The sequence below is a fragment of the Schistocerca nitens genome, chromosome 2 (genome assembly GCF_023898315.1).
Source record: "Schistocerca nitens isolate TAMUIC-IGC-003100 chromosome 2, iqSchNite1.1, whole genome shotgun sequence".
NCBI lineage: Eukaryota > Metazoa > Arthropoda > Insecta > Orthoptera > Acrididae > Schistocerca > Schistocerca nitens.
The window spans coordinates 928913766-928941419 of NC_064615.1; positions in this window are offsets into that span (position 1 = coordinate 928913766).

The window sequence follows — 27654 nt, forward strand, 5'->3', positions numbered from 1 at the left end:
AACAAGGACGTTGGCCGTGCCCTTTGAAAGGAACTATCCAGCCGTTTTTCTGGAGCGATTGAGGGATGGCCGAGTCTGAAGCGCTCCCCCAGCAGCAAGCGACTCCAGACTGCTGACCACTGCGCCACCTCTCTCGCATAGTCAAATATTCATCGAGACGTTCACACACAGACTATATAAGAACTGACCTCGAAAATATTTACTGTAAGACTGAAGCGGGATTGAACCTTATTAATGAACATCACTTAAAATACCGGAAATTCTCTATTTATCAAACTGTGGAACACGCATAGCAGCTCTGTCTGAGGGACAAGAGCAGTACAGTTTGCAATGTCCTCCAGTGTCTTCCAGTCTGAGAGCATTATTTGAGTGCGCCTGATCCTTCAGTTTGCCTGCAGGTGAAAATCACAGGGAGAGACATCAAGCGATCCAGGTGTGATGGATATTACACTGCTTGTGCCAACTGTCCTCTCTTCGCCGAACACCTCATGCATTCGTGGCAAGGTTATCAAGGTTATCTGTATTGCTGCTCCGTCTTGCTGAAAATATTCGTGCAGTCATTCATCTTTTTTGAGCTGCTCCGCATATGAATTAAACAGCTTCTGGATACACTGGCTAGCATCCACAGTGTGGTGAAAGAATTTTTCTACAATGCGGACATGGGACATGGAGCACTTAACACTAGTCCTGAGATTATGCAACTGTTCTTCAAAATACTGATGGGATATTTAAGATGCGTAATGAATGACGCATGTTCTGTCAGTTCACGTAGCCTGACAGACTGAAACAGGGCTCATCTGAAGAAGTGAAAAACTGAGGAGCCGAAATTTCTGATTCCCACTCTGCTCAGAAATTTCCGGCAAGAGAATATAAATCACACTCGATAGTAAATATATAAGTGTTCGATTCAGACCCTTTTTGACAGTATTTCGACGTTACGATCTGTTACTTCTCAACTGGGCAGATAAACGGCAATTATATTTTGTCGGAATTTGTCCCAGGCATTCTTTCACTCGAACGCTTGTCGGTTATGCAAGAAATCAATTCACAATTGCGAATGTGAACCACCTTTAGCTGTATACTGGAATGGCGACAGTAAAAATTTGTGTCGGACCAGGTCTCGAACCCGGATTCCCCGTTTTACGCGAGCGGTCGCCTTATCCGCTACGGCCATCCGAGCACGAATGACGGCCACATCCATACTTCCTCAAAAATCCTGGTTTGAGTTCCAGTCTGGCACAAATTTTTATTTACTATATCCATTTTGGATGACGGACAGCAGCTGTGATTTGAATTGGCGATCTATCTGAATATAAATATGCAACCAATCGTTCTTTTATTTAATGGTACAATAAATCGTATCTAAAAATCTTAAAAAGGAACTGGTTGCATGTTTATACCTAGATAAATTACCAATATAAATTTTCACTGTTGCCATTCCAGTTTACAGCCGAAGACGGTTCGTATTCGCAATGTGAATACACTTCCTTTAAATCTTGACAGCTGTAATTGCTGCAGTGCCCGTTCTTTTCGACATGCACGCCTGTCCAAAGGAACATTGCATTGCACATTTTCATAACACAGGCGCTGGTATTTAGTAGCTTTTAAGTTAGTTTCGGTAACAGTGAGGTATGGACAGAGTTGGTTCAGTTCGAGATACCGTCGCTAGATACCCATGGTTACCCTTAATGACCCCCTTACCTCCCTTCTCCATCTTCCCCCTCTGACTGCACCCACCCCCCGCCCTAAGCATGGACCTCTGGAGCCAAAGTGTTGTTGGTTCTATTCCCAGAATGATTAATTCGTAAAGTAGCGCAGTTGAGCCATTATAATAAAACTAACATGTCTATATCAGTGTCATCAAGGCCTAGCAGCGCAACAGGGCCAACATTAGCAACAACTGCCAGGCACTTAAACGTGATTTTCAGAGTATCCATGTAGATGTAGAAGTATGTTTAGAAAGTGATGGATCTGATCCACGATAAATTTATTTATTTATTTATTTATTTAATTTCAACTGTTTTACCACGAAATTTGGAATTTGGGACGGTAGGGTTGTAACACAGACACATAATCATGCACACCCAAGATGTCATTTTGGAAATTTGTGGTAAGGGGTTGTGGGACCAAACTGCTGAGGTCATCGATCCCTTATACACTACTTAATATAACTTAAACTAACCCACGCTAAGAACAACACACACCCAGGCCCGAGGAAGGACTCGAATCTCCGAAGGGGGGGGGGGGGGGGGAGCCGCGCGGACCGTGACAAGGCGCCTCAGACCGCGCGGCTACACCACGTGGCCAAAGTATTATTTCAAGTACACACACAGCACCATTTGATGATGAGATAGACAGTGATAAAAGTATGTGTCACCAACCTAATAACTGATGGTATGACGAAAAATATCGTTGCTAATTACTGGCCTACACGGTTCACCACTCCTTGTCATATGCATCTACAGGCATGTATTCTACATGTGTGTCGTGGAATAGTCATAAGAGCCTTCAAGTAACAACAGTAATTAATTGCTCCAGTTCACAAGTTACTGTTCTGGGGCTTATGATTCAAAGCATGGTTTGTAAGTAAGGACACAGATCATGGTAATGAATTGTATTTTGTTTATTTAATGGGTGTTTTCTATACTCAGTCTGAATGTATTTATAAACTATAAAAACAACAAAGCAAGTGTGACGTACACTGAACACTTTCTAAAATAAATATTTCCACTGTACAACCGGCCGCTGTGACCGAGCGGTTCTAGGCGGTTTAGTCCGGGAACGCGTGACTGCTACAGTCGCAGGTTCGAATCGTGCCTCGGGCATGGATGTGTGTGATGTCCTTAGGTTAGTTAGGTTTAAGTAGTTCTAAGTTCTAGGGGACTGATGACCTCAGATGTTAAGTCCTACAGTGCTCAGAGACTTTTGAACCATTTTTTTCCCACTGTACAAAATAAAAACAGTGGTGTTGTACAATCACATCATAGTTACATTCTAGAAAATTGTATCTCAGAGCGATTTTTAGCTTAGCATTTCAAACATTTCAGTACCAATATATATTTTAAATAATGGCTCTGTGTTTTGTTTTACACGAGAAAAATATCCCAGGACAACATAAATAATGAAATATTCAGTCAGAATTACATTCTGAAAATTATTTGGTAGACAGACTTATACTTTAATAGTACATAAATTTTAATAATATAAGGAGAAGAAAGATGGCTTGTGACCAGCAATAGGAAAAATCTTAACACATGAGACCTAGCATCTACATACACTCATCTCATTGATATAGGGAGTATGCAACTATGTTACATCATAATATTTGACAACTAGTTCACCTGAGTAGAAATACACATAGTACACTATTACATCTATTGAATATGATGCAGGTGCTCAAGTACACACATATATCGTCTTACTGAAAGGATCCATGGTCACACAAACATCCAGAAAGGCCTTCAAATGTTGTAGCTGATGTTTTCGTATAACCCAGCTGCCTCTCGACCGTTTCCATCTGCATGGCCGCACTCAGACACTATCTCTGTTTGTTCCCGACGTGAATATCATGCCATACTGGTGCTTACAGTACGCTGCGCCAATCACACAGCCTGTAACACAAGATCATCAAATACATATGAGACTCACAACAATATTGGAAACTTGGAAGATATTTACCAGTGTAACTACAATTAAGTATTATGACTGCTGCTACAGTCTGACACCGATCGATGTACAGGTAATGTCTCCTGATGAAATTGATCAATTTAATTAAGTAGACAGACAAATTGATAAGAGTGAGAGGGGGCCCTTTTCCAATAACTCAGACCTGAAAGTGTATCTGTAGCAGTGAGGAGGATGGGGTGGGAAGAGAGGGAGGGGATGGGAGTTAAGTGCCTGTCAATCAACAGGAAAGGGGGGTGACATGGGAAAGCACTTAACAGAATAATAGGTGAAGTACCTGTCAATCAAAGGAGAACAATAGGTTTGCCCCCTGAGTGCATACCTGGCCCTGATGTAGGTAACCTGCACTAACAAAATGGCCCAGCTTTCCGTTCCTGAGGGCAGAGGGGAGTGGGAGGGGTTGGGTGGGCAAAAGGTTAAGTGCAGCGACATGGAAAACCACTTAACAGAACAATAGGCTAAGGACCTGTCAATCAAAGAAGAATAATAGGTTAAGTACCTGTCAATCAAAAGAGAAGAACAGGTTTGCCCCCGAGTGCATACCTGCCCATGATGTAGGCAACCTGCACTAACAAAATGCACCCATTGAACATAGACCCACTACTAATAGTTACCATCCATTTTTATATAAATGACGTGCTGCCAGGCGGTGGAAGCGAGAGCGAGATTACCACGGATATGATTCGAGATTTGGAGTGGTAATCAGGTTTTTTCGTTGCAATGAGATCTCTTAACGAAATTTCATTTCTCATCTATACGTGGAGACATGAAAGTCGCACTGAAATCAGCTATATTATAGAATTTATAAAGTTATATGTAGTATAAACCTGATATTTCCACCTTTCTGTGCTGTTGCCTTGGTAGTCTTCCTAGGTGACGAGACATTTGTTTACTTTAAGGGAGTTCAAATGTGGGGAGGCATCCTGTGATAGAGGTAGTGCATGGTCTTAGCACTCTGTCATGAGCGAAAAATGAGTTTAATATTCTAGTCACATGATGTAGTACTAAGGTGATAAGAAAAATTATTTTTTTACCTGATGAGAAAATACTTAGAGGAAATATACCTACGCTATAGAGGTGTACAAGGTTTTCACAATGTATAATGATAGTTTAGCGGTGTGGAAAGACATGTATGGTTCGATTTCTTTTGTCTTCAGAAATAACTTGTCTAAAAGGGAGGAATCTACATTTAGCGTGAGAAATTCGAGGTTTATTGAGGAAACAACATCCCTGTTTCAGATTTTGAAAACTGGATGAGTTAAACTGAGGACTCTATTTCATGGGTGACACTGCATTTAGTCTAAGTTGCATCTTCCAGTCTCGCATTGTGCCACAGCAAGGGACTGGAGTGGTCATAAGGGGTCGGCGACCAGAAGCTGTGACAGTTACAAAGAAAAGATCCAGCTGACCGGCTCTTCAGCTACATAATAAACTCGGTAGACTTCACTGGACTATAATGGATAGGACTCGTCAGTTTTTTCGTCTTGAGTTGCTATTTTCAAGTAAGATAATGAGCACAGCAATCATAAAAGATATCATACGATGTGTTTCTACGTTTTTGTTTCTTAGCATGCGATTTGTGACTCGTAGATAGATAAAAGTATGTATCATTCCTTAATGACACTGCTACAGGCGCCTTATGTTTAGACGCTTTAATAGCCACACTGGGACAGGGGGTCGCTGTCATAATATTATCACCCAGCCTTATGTTCAACTCAGCCATCTCTAGGAAATTCAGACCTGGTGTTCATGACGATCCAATAAAAGCACTCCAAAAACCCTATCTACGATGATTCTAAAATACACATACACTATGTGATCAAAAGTATCTGGACACCCTAAAAAACATACGTTTTTTATATTAGGCTCATTGTGCTGCCACCTACTCTCGAATCCTCCACATCAGCGACCTCATTAGACATCGTGAGATAGCATAATGGGGCGCTCCGCAGAACTCAAGGACTTCGAACGTGGTCAGGTGATTGGGTGTCACTTGTGTCATACGACTGTATGCGAAATGTCCACACTCCTAAACATCCCTAGGTCCACTATTTCCGATGTGGTAGTGAAGTGGAAACGTGAAGGGACACGTAAAGCACAAAAGCGTACAGGCCGACCTCGTCTGTTGACTGACAGAAACCGACGACAGTTGAAGAGGGCCGTAATGTCTAATAGGCAGACATCCATTTAGACCATCACACAGGAACTCCAAACTGCATCAGGATCCAATGCTAGTGACAGTTAGGCGGGACTTGAGAAAACTTGGATTTCATGGTCGAGCGGCTGCTCATAAGCCACACATCACGCCGGTAAATGGCAAACGACAATTCACTTGGTGGAAGGAGCGTAAACACTGGACAATTGAACAGTGGAAAAACGTTATGTGGAGTGACAAATTGCGGTACACAATGTGGGGATCCGAAGGCAGGGTGTGGGTATGGCGAATGCCCGTTGAACGTCATCTGCCAGCGTGTGTAGAGTCAATTGTAAAATTCGGAGGCGGTGGTGTTATGGTGTGGTCGTGTTTTCCATGGAGGGGGCTTGCACCCCTTGTACTTTTGCGTGGCACTATGACAGCACGGGCCTACATCGATGTTTTAAGCACCTTCTTGCTTCCCACTGTTGAAGAGCAATTCGGTGTTGGCGATTGTATCTTTCAACACTATCTACCACCTGTTCATAATGCACGGCCTGTGGCGGAGTGGTTACACGACAATAACATCCCTGTAATGGACTGACTTGCACAGAGTCCTGACCTGAATCCTATAGAACACCTTTGTGATGTTTAGCAACGCCGACTTCATGCCAGGCCTCACCGACTGACATCGATACCTCTCCTCAGTGTAGCACTCCATGAAGAATGGCCTGCCATTCCCCAGGAAACCTTCCAGCACCTAACTGAACGTATACCTGCGAGAGTGGAAGCTGTCTTCAAGGCTATCGGTGGGCCAACACCATATTAAATTCCAGCATTACCGATGGAGGGCTTGACGAACTTGTAAGTCATTTTCAGCTAGGTATCCGGATTTTTTGATCACGCAGTGTTTTTATGAGTGTGCAAATAACACTAGTTGGCATGAATCTGTCAGTGGTTGGCTTCGTCTATTTGTTGAAGCAATGCATGACATCATTACTAAAATTATTTAAATCCATAAAAATATTAGTTTTATAGACTTCTTGTTAAACAGAAAAATTCATCATAATTAAAGCCTCCTTCTCTGTGTCTCTGAGAGGAAAATCGCACTTACTAACTTTATCATTAATGAGAGATTGAAATCTATTAGTCCGATGTTAGCTTATCTCTTTGATAATTTTATTACTGAAGATGTCAAGTGTTTTATCTACGTAATCCCTTTTATAAATAAGTACTGTATTATTATGTTTACCCGCTTTCATTACAGTAGGCTCATTTATCAGAAAGATCCCAGTTAAAGCTTGCTATCGGGAAATGATCGGTTTAAGATTTCCTGCTGTTTCCTTTTTGTTACGTATTTTCGCTACTTTTCTAGACATTCGATTCTGATCGACTATCAAGAACACCTAATTGCTTTTATAAATATGTGCTGTAGCATTAGATTTATCAGCTTTCATTACAATAACGTCAATCTCCAGGGAGATTGCAGTTCAAGCTTGCTATCGGGGGATTACCGGTTTAAGATTTGCTGCTGTTTACACGGCTTGAGCTAAGCTCTTTGTCGCTTATTTTGCTCGATTACCAGAAAATTGACTACGTTTAGCGCCATTTTACTGTGCATGATGACGGAGTCAAGTGTGGGAGCTACTTTATGTGTAAGCCTTTTCTATAACCGTAGCCCATTAGTATGCTCTAGCAGCCTCGCCAATTTCCGGGATCATATATGAGTGAGCGTGTGGGTGGAGTTCGCAATTTTTCCTACACACGGCACCAGACATGTGCTTGTGTAGGGTAGGAATAGTGACTACGTAATGTATGATTAGCTCGATTTATTGCGTTTGAAGATTACTCACTAACTGCAGTCATCCTTTAACAAAGTATACAATACAGAAAACACGCTATGTCGGAAATGTTGTTTTGTTGTTTGGATTCGTACTACAGCTGTGTGTTCTGCTGACAGTGATGAATATTTCCACTAAATGTATGTTGATACTACGTTTCTGCGATATATAACAGTCCTAAATACACTCACTTTTAATTAGAGATGGTGACTACTGTGTCCCGTTCTGTGAGACTGAAAAAGGTAGAACTAGTAGCGTAAGTTAACAAAAATTGCAGCTTGATAACAATAAATACCCTACACGGTTACGAGTGATTTCTCGAGAAAATGTAACGCCAAATATAGTATCAAACTTAAAAGCAGGTTATAGGAAACGTTTTACCGAGGCAGATTATAAATCAGGTTCAAAAAGAAAGTTTTAAAAAACAATAATATCTAATCAGGTTTCCAAATTATCCTCTCCATAAAATTCCAGTAGAAGCAAAATACCGGTGATAATTGAAAGCCGCGCGGGGTAAGCTGAGCGGTCTGAGGCGCTCCAGTCATGCACTGTGCGGCTGGTCCCGGCGGAGGTTCGAGTCCTCCCTCGGGCTTGGGTGTGTGTGTGTTTGTCCTTAGGATAATTTAGGTTAAATAGTGTGTAAGCTCAGGGACTTATGACCTTAGCAGTTAAGTCCCATAATATTTCACACACATTGTTTCTGATCATTGAAAAGCAGCCTCTCAGTAACTAGGATTGCTGTAAGTCCCGGAAAACCGTTATTATCCAGGATTTGCTTGGTGTAAATATTGTCCTGCCCAGCCGAATAAAAGTCTCAGTTTTTTAAACAGTAATTCATTTACATCGATATCAAGGAAATTCTTTTTAAACGCCCGCCAGGTCTCTTCAGTCTTCGATCAAATTGAATCGTCGAGACTAAAAAATTATCAATTACATTTTACCCTATCTACGAAGTAAGTAAACTATAGAATTATCGCCTACTTCTACATACTTCCGCGGCTACCGTTTCTTTTTTAATTGGAATACTGAAAAAAAACTTGTTCAGCATTCTATGTTTTAAGAAGAAGCATCTTTAGCGTTCCATTCAATTCAGCCTGATAACCCGATAAGTGACCGGTGCTATCGAGAGTGAAATATTTAACATTCTGAAGACAAAAATAAGTAGAATTTGGTATCAATGAAGGATGTTCTTGACATTTAATGTAATATGTAAATGTCAGGTATCCCGAATCCTACACATTAATCTCCAGCGACAAAATGTTGAAATACCTCGACTCTGAACAGTCCTCAAAGAAGTGCAACTGACATATAAAAGAAAGTCTAATGTATTGTAAAGCCTTTCACATCAAAATTATTCCAAAGCTATTTGTATAACGCCTTTCATCGGTAGCGCGCTAAATTTAATTGGCAATGTGCATCTGTTCCGATTTCGTGTAAGATAACTATGGCAATAACAAAGTTGTGCCGTAAACGTAAAAGAATGCAAGCGCTACACAATAAACCCGCGCAAATGTAAAGAATTTTGAAAACTGGTTTATTATCGGTAGGTTGATGTACCAACACAAACACGGACAAGACAGTAGTTTTACTACGGATAAATTGACATACAAAACCGTAGCCACATCACAGTGAAGGGGGAAACAATGAGGAGGGACGGTTGCCTGTCCATATTGTCAATATACCAGCTCATATACGCGAAATGGAACGTAAGTTTTTATATGTACGAGTATAACAGTTATTTTCTTAGGTTACTACCAGTATTAAAAATACTCTATTATTACTTCTTAAATTTATGTTTTCCCTAAATAAATCAGTTTTTAGTAACAATTAAGAACAAAGGAATTCTAAATTTGGGAAAGGGATACTAAGCTTGCTCATAGTTCAGATACTGCTAAGCTTTCATCGTTGTTCTAAGTAAGTGGATACGTCGTAATGAAACTACTGAAAAAAATATACAGTATTCAACCAGCAAACGTCTTATTTAAACAATACACTTAAATCCATATTAATGGATTTGATATATTCCGCGATAACACAGAAAACAGCGTGTCTTATCCGACAGCAGCCTTCGTGAATTTGCTATATGCAGTATCAGATTCTGTGGCAAGGATTCTCCCGTACTTGTAAGCTTATGATGTAAGAAAACAGCTGGAAATATATGTAGTGGTGGGACGAGGTAAAGAGGCATGTTTTTGTTGCAACAGTGGGATAAACATCCAACACTTCTTAGTGTTCTTGTGTGTAAATGTTTCTTGCCAGTTGGGCTGAAGCACATGGATTCCTTTGAAACTGAAGTCTTAGAATTCCAAAGCACTGAATCGCAAGGTGCTGCGTGTTTAACACCATAGATCAGCGGACATGAAACTTTTTTGCTCGAGAGTCAACATCGACATTGTGGTGCGGTATCTCGGGCCGCATACGTACCGATCATATTATTAATTGATAATCTACATAAATTAGCAAGTTATGAGCCGTCAATAGACTGGCTATAATAAGGACACGATGAACTGGCAGCTTATCATCAATGGTTACTGATTGTTAAAAGTTGGCAGCATTCGGAACAGTTTTTGCGACTTCTGTATATTACTGCTGCCCTCTTCAGCGATCCCATGGTTGTGACACTAACTGCCCAACTAGTTTGTTGCCATTGACAACGGATGATTAACTAATTAGCACTTTGAGTGCCGGCCAAGTAAACTTCGGCATTTCTTAGAACGCCGGGCCTTTTTATGGTTTTATGGTACGATGGATCTGTCTGGTCTGGTGGTTGGTGGTAAAAATTAGACTAATGCTGCTCTACGTTGAAATGACTGCCGAAATACCCCTGTTCAGATTTACGTTATTGAGAAGGACGGTGTGCATCCCACACCACAGCGAAACCTACCTTTAAATTTTCAAACAATCAAACCGAAATGTACAGAAATATTCTATCGGTATGAGCAATGCGAGAAGAACCTAATTCAATAAAATATGTGATCCTGAGTGATGCTCATATGTGATCCACACTGAGTGCAGCTCTCCTACTAGGATCGAAAACTGATAAGTCCACCATACCTTCACTGATATGAACTAGAAGTCCGCCAAACACAGCTAATGACAGATTTTACTCTGACCGGCGAGAGGTTAAGCAGAATGCTAAGGCAGAAGTTCATTCCGTAATTGCACAGTACCAAGCAGAAGACGTCTGTGTGCGCACACCACGGCAGAAATTTTCCTATAGCCACGTATGGTCGTTAAACGACTGTTTGGTCTGGAGAGCCTGAGTACATGTTGTCCAGTTCGGTCTGATTTCAGAGTATAGAGCAAAGCGTATGTGTCCTGGTGCAAATTACGAAACAAGGTACCTCCTCTACACTTCTTTTCACTTGCATCTTCCAGTCACAGGCCTCAGCACCGTAAGAGTCTCGTTACTAACAAGAAAAGAGTCTTACCTAATCAGACGCTTGGTTTTAACCTGATTAGCACAGGTGATGGAAACGACAGCCATCTCTCCGATGTCACAATGTCTCCACGAAAAGGAATCGGCTCTCTGAATGCTACAGTTTTCCCACACTAAGGCTTGTAGCTAAAAGAGAAAACAATTCAGAAGTGGTTGGTGGGTGGCATTTTTGCATCCCGTTCCGTATCTGAAGATTCTACTGTGCCACCAAATTTTTCTTACCTGCGCAGAGAGAAGGGAGTCCTTCTCTAACACAGAGGAGGTAGTAAAACGAAACGCGAAAGCATACTTTCTGTTTCGCAAGCTCTGAAGCCAATTATTACTTAAGGAGAAAGAAGCTGTTCGGCTGTTCTCCATGTCACGAGGAGATTGCTAGCCGCTTCCTGGCACCCCTCCAGGTGCTGATGGGGCCAGCACACCGCTGCCTTGTCGTGAACTCATTGGGCTGTAGCTGTCAGACCAGTGTCCCAGGCTCGTTCTGTCCATCTGCGTGCCTTGTTCCTCTGCCGCTCAACTCTGACAACACGTTTCTTCGCTTGTAAGCCAACCCCAAGTTCAATGTGGTGACAAGCTACAATAGTAATAAGAATTAAAAAGGAAGTTACTGACATGAAAAAAAGAAAATATATGCACACTCAATGTTTAGGGGCTCATATTACTGATTCATTGGAAATCTGCGTATCACATCATTTGTCTGACCCAATAGGCAATGAAACGGTAATAAAAATTAATTAAACATCTTAAATGTCACGTTAAACACATGTCATTCATCAGCGTTCCCCGAACAGAGAGGAGATGAATCTGAAAAGTGACTCCAACGTATTCCAACGCAAGAGTTTTCATAAATTCTGTATTTTAGCCATACTTGTATAAATACAGATGAGCTACTTCGCGTCTGATGCATCTGACGATGGCACCTAAAAGTGCGAACATCATAATGCATACACACAGGGCTCTTATGGCGAGTTTGGAGAGTTTCTGTTTAAGGATGCTGCAGTCGCCACATTCACCAATGCTGGACGTATATTATCACCACAACCGCCACACAGCTCAAACTGCTCAGAGCAGTAAAGTGCGCCGACTCAAAACACTATAGCATGTTTAACGCGGGTTCATCATAGAAAATGCTAATACGATGATGGAATGGCGTACGAAGGTGCGACGACATCGCTTCGAAACTTTAACCACACAGACAGCTTTGTTTATGTCAAAGGTCTAGAGATAGTTTCAAGGTTGTTCGAAATCTTCAAGCACAAAGTTATTCAGAATTTCAAACCGTACAACTTTCTATCTGTTTGACGATTCAAGCAAATTCATGGTGACAGTAATGATATTTTATATGTGTTTCAGATAATGGACAAGTACTTTTAAGTTTGGTTACCAATAAACATTATTTTCTTTTTAAGAATTTCATTATTTTTCAGGTACTTCTCCACCTCTACCTACTACTGGTATTGAGTTGAGAATTTATTATATATTGCCAATGCAATTTATTGCAGATTGGAGGTATAATTTTGGATGTCTGTGCCATACGGTGATGAAAAATTAAGGTCCAGTTCCGCCTGTTGCCAGAACTTTATACAAAAAATTCTTTACACAGAAAACTCGAAGTCATTTAATGTAAGAACAGAGCCATATACCACATTCCATCACTGCACTGCCTGATGAGAATGTCCCAGATTTTTTAATCACAGCGTGCACCGGTAGGCTACAGGTTGGTATCTAACGACAGTTGCGTATGTGACTGACAAGGCGCTGTTCCATTAGCGACCGCACGGGATGTCGGCGTCTGAGAGATATGAGATGTTAACTAAGGTTGGTATAAATTGCCGAAGTAAAATATAGTGTTCATTGTCCATCGGTGGCACCTGCACAACTGCAGCCTGATAGCTGCCAATGCATGGCCTTGAAGATCGAGTTAGGTATTCCCACTACCGATGACCTGCATTAGTACATTGCGAAATAAACAAAAGTACAAAAGAAACTGTTACAGGCATGCATATTCAAATACAAAGACATGTAAACAGACAGAATATGTCGCTGCGGTTAGCAACGCCTGTATAAGACTACAAGTGTCTGCCGCAGTTGTTAGATCGCTTACTGCTGCTGCAACGGCAGGTTATCAAGATTTAAGTGAATCTGAACGAGGGGTTATACTTGGCGCACGATCGGTGGGATACAGCATCTCCGAGGCAGCGATGAAGTGGGTATTTTCCCGTTCGACCATTTCACGAGTGTACCGTGAATATCAGGAATCCGGTAAAACATCAAATCTTCGATATCGCTGTGGCCGTAAAAAGGTCCTGCAAGAACGGGACCAACGACGACTGAAGAGAATCGTTCAATGTGACAGAAGTGCAACCCTTCCGCCAATTGCTATACATTTCAATGCTGGGCCAGCAGCAAGTATCAGCGTGCGAACCACTCAAAAAAACGTCATCTATATGGGCTTTTGGAGCCGAAGGCCCACTGGTGTCCCCTTGATGACAGCACGACACAAGGCCTTACGCCTCGCCCTGGTCCGTCAACACCGATATTGATCTGTTGATGACTGGAAACATGTGCCTGGTCGGACGAGTCTCTTTTCAATTTTTATCGGGGGATGGAAGTGTACGGCTGCGCAGACAACCTCACGAACCCATGGATCTTGCATGTCAGCAGGAGACTGTTCAAGCTGGTGGAGGCTCAGTAATGGTGTGGGGCGTGTGCAGTTAGCGTGATGTGGAACACCTGATACCTCTAGATACGACTCTGACAGGTGACACGTACGTTAACATACTGTCTTATCAGCTGCATCCATTCAAGTCCATTGTGCATTCGAACGGACTTGGGCAATTATAGCAGAACATTGCAACACCCCACACGCCCGTAATTGCTACAGAGTGGCACTATTCTGTGTTTAAACCCTTCTGCTGGCCACCAAACTCCCCAGATATGAACTTTGTTGAGCATATCTGAGATGCCTTGCAAGGTGCTGTTCAGATATCTCTACCCCCTCCCACTCTTACAGATTTATGGACAGCCTTGTATGATTCATGGCGTCAGTTCCCTCCGGCACTAATTCAGACATTAGTCGTGTCGGCCTAACCTTGGATTGCAGTGTTGGATGCAGTGATGGATTAGCGTGTGACGAAAATGGAAAATGGAGAAAGCCTGTGCTGAGATTAGCCGTAATTAGATATGTATGACGAAGGCAGTGGCTGTCTCCTTTTTGTGTTTTGACAAGAATATAAGTTCGTAATTAGTAAAACTGTGTTGGTGTTCGTTATTACCATACATTCAGTATTATACGACGGATGTTTTTTAAGTAAAGGCAGTTTTTATTTTTAAAAAAAGATACAAATACTTTTGTAAAAAAACTTTTCTTTTCTGATTCTACACACTTTTACCTATTTTTCTACATAGTTGCCTTGTTTATTTAAGCACTTGTCATACCGTACAACTAAGGTTTTAATTCCCTCTTCAAAGAATTCGGCCGCCTGCTCCGACAGCCAAGAATTCACGGCCGCTTTCACTTCATCGTCGTCATTGAAGCGCTGCCCGCCAAGATGGTGTTTCAAGTACCGGAAAAGGTGAAAATCGCTAGGAGCAAGGTCGGGGCTGTATGGTGCATGGTCCAAAACTTCCCAGCCAAAAGAATCAATCAAATCCCGAGTCTTTTGAGAGGTGTGAGGCCTAGCGTTATCGTGCAGGAGCAAAACTCCTTTTGTCAGCATGCCGCGCCTTTTGTTTTGAATTGCTCTGCGGAGCTTCTTTAGAGTTGCACAGTAGGCATCTGAGTTGATTGTCGTTCCTCGTGGCATAAAGTCCACCAGCAAAACACCGCGCCGGTCCCAGAACACAGTTGCCATAATCTTGCGCTTTGACAGCGTCTGTTTGGCTTTGACCTTGACGGGTGAGGTTGTGTGTCGCCATTCCATCGATTGTCGCTTACTTTTGGGAGCGATATGGGATACCCATGTTTCATCTCCAGTGACAATTTGACTCAACATGTCATCCCCTTCTTCCTCGTAACGAATCAAAAAGTCCAATGAAGTGGCAAATCTCTTCCCTTTGTGGTCCTCTGTGAGGAGTCTGGGTACTCACCGAGAACACAGTTTCTTAAAGTTTAGGTTTTCAGACACAATTTTGTACAAAACCGATCTTGAAACTTGTGGAAATTCCAAAGAAAGAGTGGAAATTGTGAATCTTCTGTCCTCACGAATCTTTGTTTCGACTGCAGCCAGCAAATCATCAGTGATCACAGAGGGCCGGCCTGAGCGCTCTTCGTCATGGACGTTTTGACGCCCATTTTTAAACTCTCTAACCCATTGTCGCACTTTACCTTCACTCATTGCATTCAAGCCATAAACTTCTGTTAAACATTATAAAGTAGCACAGCGATGCGTACACGTCAGCTACAGAGCTGCAACTTGCATCAGTGTGAACGGGAAGGATGCCGGCAAGTGGCGCGGTGGCCTGTTGCGGCGTCGGCGCGAACTACGGGACTATACGCGCGAACGGCCCTTACTTAAAAAACAGCCCTCGTAGTATTGAACAGGACGAACTGGAAAGTAACAACTTCCGTAGCAGTCAATTCTGATTACCAGCCGCATTAGGTTCACGGTCATGTTAATAATAATTAATGGGCTGCTATTCGACCACATCAGGTCGGGATAAAAACGGAGGTGTTGCAAGGTGATGTTCAGAAATCTCCACCCCCTCCCACTCTTACAGATTTATGGACAGCCTTGCATGATTCATGGCGTCAGTTCCCTCCGGCACTAATTCAGACATTAGTCGTGTCAATGCCACGTCGTGTTGCGCCACACGATTAGGTAGTGGCAAAAGCCAATGGCTATGCACACTCTTGTGATAAAATGCACAGGAACCAACTTGCTGGCGTCCACATGACGGAGAAAAACCATTCCTATTTCCTATTGGTTCGAATCTAGGACAGAATATAAAGGCATCCTCTTTTGGCTATAAATAAAAGTTTTTTACGAAAAGTCACTTCAGACCTAATAGTGGCAGCAGTAGCAGCATTGTCTATAACACTGGAGATAAAGCAAGAAAATTGTTGTGATACTGCAGCAGGGGCTAATAATTACCGCTACTGTGAAACTACTGCATATATGTATTTAAGATGATTTTTTTTTGTTTGTGTCTGTACATTGTGCATACAGCTGCAATCTGACGATGACTTTTTTTTTTTTTTTTTTTTTTTTTTTTTTTGTAAATGGGAGTGTACCATCACACCTAAGATAATTGACTAGAGGAACCTAAGGGTCTAAGTGATGTTTAAGAGAATGGCAGATGGTGTGGAACTGGGCAACCAGAAGCTTTAACAGGCGAATTTTGTGATCCAATGTGCTCATTATTTAATGTTTCTTTTCTCTCTCTCTTTCTCTGCCTGTGAATAATAATGTCGTTCTCTAACGTAATGTTTTTCTCTTCTTTGTAGAATTTTTCCATGAGATTACATTAATGGGGTAGGTTGAAGTGCAGTGCAGCCTCCTCACTTCGAGAACATATTCACACCACAATCTTTGATTGAATTTGATGTAACACTTAATCCCTCTGTATCGGAGATCCAAGTGAATGAGCTAATGCCTTTCACCTGATAGCTCGTGGGAAATGACACTAGTTGTCGAGGGGCAGATTTGTAAATCGTAGATCATTCTCTCTTCTACAATAATAATTTTATGCTTGCATGCACTACTTACGTGATATTGTTTTTTCTTTGTAGATGCAATTGATGGCGATGTGGTTGTGAAGTGATCAGTTGACAATGGAAATACAACTGGATGACACATGCCATCTCATGTCTCCATTCTCCAGCGTTAACTCATGGGGGATGACAGTATTTTTGAGAGGAAAATAAGGAAGTAGTAAATATAGTTCATTTTTTCCTACTCTACAACAATAATTTTTTTACAGACTTCTATACATTACGTATGAGATTTACTTTGTTTTTTTCTATGTGCACTTTCTGATATTATGGCTTTTGGGGATTGGATTGATACTGCAGTTCTAGAAATAAAAATTGAATGCTGCATCCCAACTCATAACTCATTTCTGTAGCGTGAGCCTTTGGGGAATGACAGCAATCGTCCAGGTGCCAATACATAAGCAGTAGTCCTTAATTTTTATTTTTCTCTTTCTCAATAATAATTTCTTACACACAAATGCAACCATTGCTTAAAATATTTTTTTTCTTGGTGCATTTGATAATGATGTAGTAGGTGATGCTAGTTGATGTAGTGGGTGGAGGTAGAATGTGCTGTATTAAAACTCAGCGAGAACTTTCCAATTGATTTATTTTTTCCAACTAATGTGCCCTTGTTCCTCTTGGTCTGTGTCACAGGGCCCCACAATGCTGAGGAAGCACCCCAGTGGTCCGTGTAATGCAATGCTGTATCGAGCCGGCCTTGTACGCCAGCAGAGTTGCAGCATTGCCAGGACGGCCCGCCTGCAGACTCAGCTGTCCCTGTCCTCGTTGCCTCCGCACAGCTCCAAGGAACTGCCGAGCAGCCTGCTGACAACTGCAAGATGGCCCACTCTGTGTTCCCTATCCGGCGTAGATTAGGCCATGGTGACACCAAGCACCTGAGATCCGGCGTCCGAACCTGCGGCCCTCGCCTCAGTATGCCTTCAACGTGCGTTGGAAGCCAAGACGACTGACCGTGGTAGTGAGCCGTGGAGTGGCCTGCCACTGGTTGGCTGGCTATGAACCCCATGTTAGCCTCAGGGGGTCGAAACAACGACCCGTCGTGGAGTGGAATGCTAACGCCCCATCTGCTGCTGTGTGTAGCCGGTGGTGTGACACGCCCTGCCACCCAGGGGAGCTGCCACACTTGAATGAATCTCGTTAGAAAAATGCACCTATTTATATTTGGCAGTGCACCTCTGTTTTGCCAAGTGCACCACTACGGGTCATGTACGCATAACACTTCGGTTGGACAGTGGCCCTTTTCTGCCTGTGACTTGTGCCATGAAAAAAGCTGTGTGTGCCCTCTCTGGCAGTTCTACGCCCCTGTGGCTTCTATTAGCCTTTGCAACTGCTGGTATGCATAACTCACTGCAATCCAGCCCACACCTGGCTGTAACTTGTGCTCAGAATACGGCACAAAACTAACTTCCCTATCCTAAACGGTGGTGCCGCTACAATATTCCCCTCTTCAGAAAGACCCGGTCCCTGGGTCGACCAGGGACCGATGACCGTAGCAGTTTGGTCCCTTTCATCCCACAAACCAACCAACCTGGGTCGACCCTTAACTAGCTCTTAACTTGTTTGAGTCGGCACGTATGCCGTATTTCCTTACTACCAGAAAACTTAAATGTGGTCCAGTGCCCTCTTAAAACCATGACATGAACCAAAACATTCCTTACTGGACGACCACTACTCTACCAGTGCCTTACCTACTCGTTTCACGCCTTCGGTATCCAATCCACTGGGAATTGGACTACCCTTGGTTCGCTCTTGGAATTAGCTCTGCGCCTGATCAGATAAAAAGCAACACATAACAAAGTTAAGGCTGTGATGAGACTTGGCACAGAGGTGCTCAGAATGATCGTTGTTTGCCGTTGCCTGTCCCTATACTGAGCGACATGTTGAACAAGCCGTTCGGCTGATATGCGCCCCTCTTGCTCTAAAATGAACTGGTTTACGGATCTGAACAGACCTGGCTCCAGAGTTTGATTTAACAAGGTCAGATTCTGCCTTGCCAAAAACTCTAAAGTGGCTTCTGGCCAGTACAGCTGCGGCTGCGTAACATTCAATTGCGTGAATCCTGAAATTGACGCTGGCAGGTGGAATGTTGGTCCTATTATGTTGCACTTAGTTCCATTGATTAAAATTCCGCTCCCATCCAGCTCTATATGTTTCGCTTCTGCTAATACTCGCCGCTCAAAACAACTTGCTACTACTACCAAATTCTCTTAGGTGGAGAAGATCCAATGCATCCCGACCTGTTGCAAGCTCAATTTTGGTTCCACAATGTCCCTTCGACAGTCTATTCCTTTCCCCTTGGCTAAAAACAATTGCACCGTGCACGTGTCCCATATTTGTAGCTTCACAGATTTTCCTCCAACATTCACTATTTTTGATCCAAACTCAACATCGATTGTGTGACTACTTTCATCCTTAAATTTACATTATATGAACTGGTGCAATAAACACGAAATTCCTGACCCAGCACTGTCGATAACTAAAATTTAAACAGGAAACTGTACGACTACGACATCGCTCAATACATATTTATTACGGCTTTGCCGCAAGATTTACTCCGACGTATTTATTTCTCCAGAACTGGGTTTGAATTCTCCTCCAATAACACTCCACATACGTCAGATGCTACACTTCCCTTTTCAGTGACCTGAGGAGAAGGATTACCATCACCCTTCCTCCCTCTTTAAAAAAAAAGAACTGCTGTCCCTAGCAGGCTCACATTACTCGAAAAAACATATAAAATACAATGCCTAATTACTCCACGCAAACTCAATGATACATGAAACGACAAAAAAAAAAAACTACAAATAGTCTACTGCTTTTTGGATCGCAAAGCATACCGTACACCATGCTGTACTCTATCTTCCTGGTTTTCTCTGCGCTTACCACCTCTCTTCACTCTCTCTTTCTTCCTCTTTCCTTCCTGAGACATGCCTCGATTCACATCCAGGCAACCCTTAAATGGCTGTAACTGCCCAATGTGTACTATCGTTGTTCTAGTTGGCAGCTGAAGATTAACATTAACGGGAGATGTGGTTTCAACAACTTGGTATGGCCCTTGTTACCTCGTGAGGAATTTCTTTGTTTTCCTTTTTTGCTTATAAGGGTTGGACAGCATTACCCATTGCCCCACTCTATACTGCGGTAAACTTCCTTTCCGTTTTACTGCGTCTTCCTGCCTTTCCAAAGACTTTGTATTGGTTTTTTGTACCCATTTCTAAACATCCCTAAATGTCCTTGCGAATTGACGTACAGATTCACCAGTCCTTCCTTTCTGTAGCTTCACTAAATCAAACGGTGACTTCATTTCTCGCCCGTACACTACCTCATATGGAGACAAACCGGTATTTGTATAGACTTTTGCATTGTACTCGCATACAATATGCTTCTAATACTCCTCCCACTTATGGTGATGGTGGTTCAAATGGCTGTGAGCACTATGCGACTTAACTTCTGAGGTCATCAGTCGCCTAGAACTTAGAACTAATTAAACCTAACTAACCTAAGGACATCACACACATCCATGCCCAAGGCAGGATTCGAACCTGCGACCGTAGCTGTCGCTCGGCGCCTAGAACCACACGGCCACTCCGGCCGGCGATGGTGATGAGAATCCACATAAAAACTCAGCATCTTCCCAGTTGTTCTGTGTACCAGTTCTGTCCTTTCGTTGGGGTGTGGATGCAATGCGCTCGTCCTCAACTTCTTGACGTTCAAAAATTTACACAGTTCCTTCATTAAATCCGACATGAAGTTGGTTCCTTGGTTAGTAATTATTGTCTCTGGTACACCAAAATTCAAAATCCAGTTGTTTACTAACGCTAGCGCAACCATTGCTTCCTGTTGATTTGACATAGGCACCATCTCCACATACCTTGAAATTGGTCTATTATGGTCAGGACGAATCTGTTCCCCGATGGTGTTCGCCTAAATTGTCCCAAGACATCGATACCGAGCAAAGAGAATGGACATGTTGCTTCTGGTACTCGTTGTAGCTGTATCTGTTTCCGACTCAATTCTGCTCTCTGCGCACATGGTATACAATTCTTGACATACTGATCCACATCTACTTTCCTACCTCTCCACCAATACCTCTATGCCACTCTCCTAGTCATCGTTCTACACACCCCATGACAGGATAACACTTGATCATGTGTTTCCTTTAAAACCTCATCCCTCAACTTTGCTGACACTATTACCCTTGGCCCTAACTTCGTTTCCCTCCACAGAAAACCGTCGTAATATTAAATTGTGGCTGTGTCCGATACACTTTAGAATCGTTGTCTGCGTCCTGTAATTCTTGCCATATCGCTAGGTCATAACCTATGACTTCTACTTTTGCCACCTTCCTACTTCCTACATCCGCATTATTGTGCTTCTTCCCACGCTTGTGCACCACCTCGTAGTCGAATTCACTAAGCCTCACAGCCCACCGAGCGAATCTAGTAGACGGATCCTTCAACGCCAACAAATACTTCAACGCAGCATTATCTGTCACTACCCGAAATCTTCCTTCATATAAATAACATGTAAAATATGTGATTCCATAGATTAGGCTAAGCATCTACCACTCATTTATTGAGTAATTCCTCTCTGCTGCATTTAACTGTCTAGACGCATAGGCTATAGGATGTTCTTTCCATCAATTTCCTGACTAAGGACACACCCCAATGGTTGATTCTATGCATCGCATGCTTGTATAAACTCCTTTTCAAAATCTTTTTCACACGAGAACCAGACTTGATGTTAACACTTCTTTCAGTTTGTCAAACGCTTTCTGACACTCTTCTGTCCACTCAAATTTCACACCCTTCCGTAACAATCGCGTAAACGGCTGTGCTAAATCTGCAAAGCCCTTCACGAACTTTCGATTGAAATTGCAAATTCCGATGAATTACTGCACCTCCTTAACTGTTTTCGGTTCCCGAAAATTCTTTACAGCCTGTACGAACTTCGGATCTGTTCGGACTCCGTCCTTACTGATAATATGACCCAAATATTTTACTTTTTCTGATGCAAAATGACACTTCTCCAAGCTCAACGGCAAACGAGCTACTCATAACCTCCTAAAGGCTTCCCTTAACCGCTATCTATGTTGATCCATACTACTTGAAAGCACTATAATGTCATCCAAATAGATCAGACATTGCCGTGGTTTCAGACCCCTCAAGACCTCCGAAACGTTGCAGGAGCGTTTTGCAAACCGAATGGCATTCTCATGTACTGGTAATGGCCTCCATGAGTAGAGAAAGCAGGTTTTGGACGATCCTCTGGAGCCACCTCTAACTGATGATAACCACTTGTCAAATCCATCGTAGAAAAGTACTGGCACTGTCCTAAGTGATCCAAAGTCTCCGATATGTTTGGAATGCGGTATGCGCCCGTTGCTGTCTTATTAATGACATATCGGTAGTCACAACAGAACCTGTATTTCTCAGTTCCATCCATAGATTTTTTAGCCACAACGACAATGCACGCTCCCCAGCAACTTCTACTATGCCCTATAATACAGGCTGGAAGCTGCGGATCAATGGAATCCTTCACAATCGGCTGCAAATACCCCATTATTCTGTATGGTTTACGGTAAACAGGTGCTTCATTCCCTTTTGGTACCCTATGTTGAACTAATGGAGTTGCTGGTAACAGCCCTTGTGGAAAAGACAAATCCTTAAAGTCCCACAAAAATTCTTCCATATGCTCTCTTTCTTCTCCTTTCAATAGCTTTATTTTGTCACCAATGCAGTTCTACCGGCAGTTAGGGGTTGATCGGTTCGCCTACCTCTCGAACTCCAGCCTTCGTCATCTGGCAAATCCAAATTTGCTACTAAAACTTCTTTCCTCGAATTGGCGTCTACAGCGCTAAAATTATCCACTTTCACGGGAGCTACTCTCCCGTCGTTCCCCTCCTGTACGCGTACAACAGCACGTTTCACCAAATAACCCAGTGAACGCAAAACTTCATTATCCTCTCATGGTTCAATAATACATACTGCACTCACAGGTAGATTCGACTCAACACTTACCCAAAGCGACTTCCCGGTGCCACTAGACACACACTCATGCGAATTAAGCCTTAATGCTAATGTACACAGTTCAATTGGTTTGTTCATTACGTTGAACGCCCCTCTTGACAGCTCTGCATTGACAACAGTTTCCCCTAGCTGAAATAACAGTCCACCAAGTTCCACAGTTCGTTGTCCAAGTTCAATTTTGGTATGTTGTTGATGCAAGAAATCTACTCCTAGGATCATGTCATAGCCCTCGCTTACCCATGCTACTACCTCCATGCTTGCATTAAATCGGACTTTCTCTATTCGAAAGTCAACTGTCACCGACCCCAAAGGCGTGACTGCTTATCCCCCACTCCACGAAACCTATAACGTGGTGGGGCTAGTTTCCTTCGTCCGTTATATTCCCAGTAACCACTGACACTTGCGGCCATGTGTCCAACAAAATATTGAACCTTTTAGTCCCTGTGGATCCTACCATTGAACATTCCACCGCCGCATATGTATTCGTTGCATCGAAATTAAACGGGAGCTCCGTTAGGTGGATCTCGGGCCCCCTCTTCCGTTTAACGCTTCTCCACTTCTAGTAGCTCCACTCCTCCATCCTCCCCGCTGCTGATTTCCAGCCCTTCCTTTATTCCTTGGTGACTGGATACATTGCCTCTGTACATGTCCCGTACGACCACACTTAAAACATTTCAAACCCTCTGCAAACACTGTTTGCATCTTGCGTATCCCTCTTGCCAAATTTGTTTCCTCATATTGAATTGTCAAATGATTGGCCGAATACAAATCTTTCGGATTCCCCGCACGCACTTTCCGTGACATATGCGCAGGTAACCCTCTAAAAAATAAATCAGGTGCTCTTTGCTAGGCCTCCTACAACAGAGCATTATTCGCTTCATCGCTCTGACACAACTCGTAAGTATACTTATTAATTTCCCTTATCCTGTCCTCAAATTTTTCCATCGAATCCCCCTGTCTCTTTGTAATTGTACTTAACCTCTCCCTAAAGTACCGAGAGCTATTGTGTTTCGTGTACCTTTGAAAAAGCCTCTCCATCAACTGCTTAAACTGTCCTGCCTTAGGCCTGGGAACACCTTACATATGTCTTCGCTTCACCCGTATTCTAATCTTGACTACATGTAACAACTCTTCATCAGACCAACCATTCATCGCAGCTGAAATTTCAAAGTCCTCCACAAATGAACGCTCATCCTCAAACGCATTGCCAGAAAACAAAATAATCAAATGCTTGGCAGCTGGATCAATCTCCTGATGCGGCCTCCTAGGCAACAACGACTGGTCCAATGCGATTTCACTTCTAGATGTTAACTCACTTCTCAACTGCATATTGTCCGCTGTCAATTGCGCTATCTTTTCCAACCAAATCCGTACCGCTTCAGGTTCCGACACACCTTACATCCTTGACTCTGCCATTGTGTAGTTTTCGTTCCCAGTTAGTCCTGAAACAAAACAATTAAGTACAAGAATAACCTGAGTTCCTACAGCTCCATATCGTCGTACTCAGTATCATTATAAACCAATACAAAAGGAATCAAATGCCATGAAAAAAAAATCTTACTGCCCCAAATACGCTTTCTTCTAGCAAAAAAAAAAAAAAAAAAAAAAAAGGAAATAAACCTACACAAAACACTTACACGTGGCTTGCCAGGAACCATACTCAAAACACAAAAAGGCAAGAAAACGTCCAATACTCAATGCAGGCAGTGGGCTGGAATGTTGTACTTGACAGACGATGTCCGCTATTCTGACACCAAGTGTAGCTGGTGATGCCAGGAGGTCTAGTGGGTGTAGGTAGAATGTGCCATGTTATAATTTTGCGAGAACTTTCCAAGTGATTTATTGTTTCCAACTACAGTGCCCTCGTTCCTCTTGGTCTGCATCATAGGGCCCCGCAATGCTGAGGAAGGACCTCAGTGGCCCGTGCAATCCAATGCTGTGTCGATCTGGCCTTGTACACCAGCAGAGTTGCGGCATCGTCAGGATACCACGGCTGCCGACTCTGCTGACCCCATCCTCGTTTTCTCCGCACCACTCCAAGGAGCTGCCGAGCAGCCTGAAGACAACTGCAAGGTGGTCTATGCTGTGTTCCCTCAATGGCGCGGCTTAGGCCGTGGCGACGCCAAGCGCCTGTGATCCAGTGTCTGAATCTACAGCCCTCGCCTCGGGATGCCTCCGGCATGTGTTGGGAGCCAGGACGACTTCCCACGGTCGCGAGCCATGGAGTGGCCCACTGCTGGCTGGCTGGTTACAGACCCCGCGTTGGCCTCAGGAGGTCGAACCAATGACCCGCCATGGACTGGAACGCTGGCGCTCCATCTGCTGCTGTGTGTAGCCAGTGGTGTGATATGCCCGACTGCCCAGGAGTGCTGCCACACTTGGATGAATCTCGTTAGAAAATGGCACCTATTTATACTCCCTATTTATACTCAGCAGTCCGCCTCTGTTATGCCAAGTGCACCGCTTTGCGTCACGTACGCATAACACCCAGGTTGGCCAGTGGCACCCTTCTGCCTGTGACTTTTGCCATGTGTGTGCTCTCTCCAGCAGTTCTACGCCCCTGTGGCCTCTGTTTGCCTTCGCAACTGCTGGTATTCGTAACTCAGTGCAATCTGGCCCGCACATCGCTGTAACTTGTTTGTTTTTTCCCTACCTACCTTCTCTTTGATTCCTTTCTCTCCCCCAAGTCTTTTTTCTTTCCCCTCCATTGCCTTCCCCACTCCTCATGTCTGGCCTGTCCCCACCCCCACTTTTCTGAGCCTTCTCCCTCCATTAGCTCCCCCCTTTTTTTCCTCTCCCCCCTTTTTCTCCCTTATCGGTCAGGGTCCCCCCTCCTCATCTTCTGTAGTGTCTCTTCTATGGTGCAGTTTTAAATAGTGTTCATGCATCCTCTTTCATTGTTGCAAACAGGCACCATACTGTCGCTAGAGTGTCGCTGTGTTTTTTAATTGTGCTTGTCTAATTAATACATGTTTTAATCAACATCACCAACCCTTTATTTTTTATTTTCACTTCACAACTTTTCGCCATGTCACTGTTTTCACCAGTCACCGTTTTATCGCCTGTTTTTATTGTTTAATTATCCCCTCATGTATGTTCTAACTTCTGTAGGCTGCAGAGCGGCATATTACGCTGCTGCCTGCCCCCCTCCACCCCTCCACTGCGGGGGATAAAAATTCAGTAAAGAAAAAAAAAAAATCCGGCGCTCAGCAGGCAGGTCTTCGAGACACAAGCTGTAATAACTTCTCAGCTGGAACAAGGAACTAATTAGCTTGTATTCTTCCTGGTGGTAGCATTACTAAATCTTGGCAACAATGCAAGATCTGTTTGATAACTCTGTGACCGACGATTTACTCCCTGGATGGTACGGAATTATCCTGCATAATTCACTTGATATATTCGTATCACTTCTATTGAAAAATCTGAACGATTTTCACTTAAGATGCGAGATTTGGTTACCAGTTTATGGTTGTACAGTCCAGGAAAGTCATTCTCGCGGAAATTACAACTAATCTCGTCTTTTATGTTTCAATTTACATATCCTAGCCACCATTAGTTTAACAAGGGATAGGAAATGAAATGAAATGTCGTGTGGCTAGGGCCTCCCGTCGGGTAGACCGTTCGCCTGGTGCAAGTCTTTCGATTTGACGCCTTTCGGCGACCTGCGCGTCGATGGGGATGAAATGATGATGATTAGGACAACACAAAACCCAGTCCCTGAGCGGAGAAAATCTCCGACCCAGCCGGGAATCGAACCCGGGCACTTATGATTGACAGTCTGTCACGCTGACCACTCAGCTACCGTGGGCGGACACAAGGGATAGGGAAATACTGCAGCTGTTTACTACCTTTGAAGTAATGTTGTTGCCTGGAAAGTGAATACTGGTGTCTCTCGCAGTTCCAGTCTCGCTGAAGGCCAGATTTTTAGCCGCTCTGTGAGAGATCCAAAGGCAGCCAGATCGAAATTCGGTAAGGAAATCCTAAGAAAACTTCGCCATCAAAAGTCGCCTTGTAACATACAATAATCACAGTGTAAAGGTGAAAAATTAATGATATTTGGCAATGGATGGTGCCTCTTTTCGTTTCTGGCGACATGCAACGCTTTCATACTATGTAAGTGAGACACATGACAGCAAGTAAACGCAAATCACTTCTTTTACTACGTCATACTAAACTACACACACTTTTGTTACAGACACTTCACGTTTTATTAAAAAAAGACTGTTGTTCTAAAGTTATCATGTTATGTTTCATTTGCATTAGTATAGTGTCTGCAGCAGCCGTCTGGCAGGCAAGTTTTATGATGAAGGCTCTATGTGGGTCTTAGCAGCTTAGATATGGAAAGTAGTGTAGACAGGAACTGGTAACATCACAGGAGGTAGTGACAGCGCTGTGATGTTCCTCTTACGTCTGGGTGTCCACTGAACTACCCGTCTTTCCCATGATACTTTGTTGTCATCTCGATGAATTATTAAATTACTTCCACCTAAGCTGTGACAATGCGAAAGGAAAATACATTGTTCGAACGCTGCATTCATGTTTGGCTCCTCAGCTGCAGTTGCACTCTTCTTTGATGTTCCGAGCAGTCTACCTTAGCCGGCCGCTGTGGCCGAGCGGTTCTAGGAGCTACAGTCTGGACCTTGCGACCGCTACAGTCGCAGGTTCGAATCCTGCCTCGGGCATGGATGTGCGTGATGTCCTTAGGTTAGTTAGGTTTAAGTAGTTCTAAGTTCTAGGGGACTGATGACCTCAGCAGTTAAGTCCCATAGTGCTCAGAGCCATTTGAGTCTACCTTAGTCAGAATGGAAGAAATG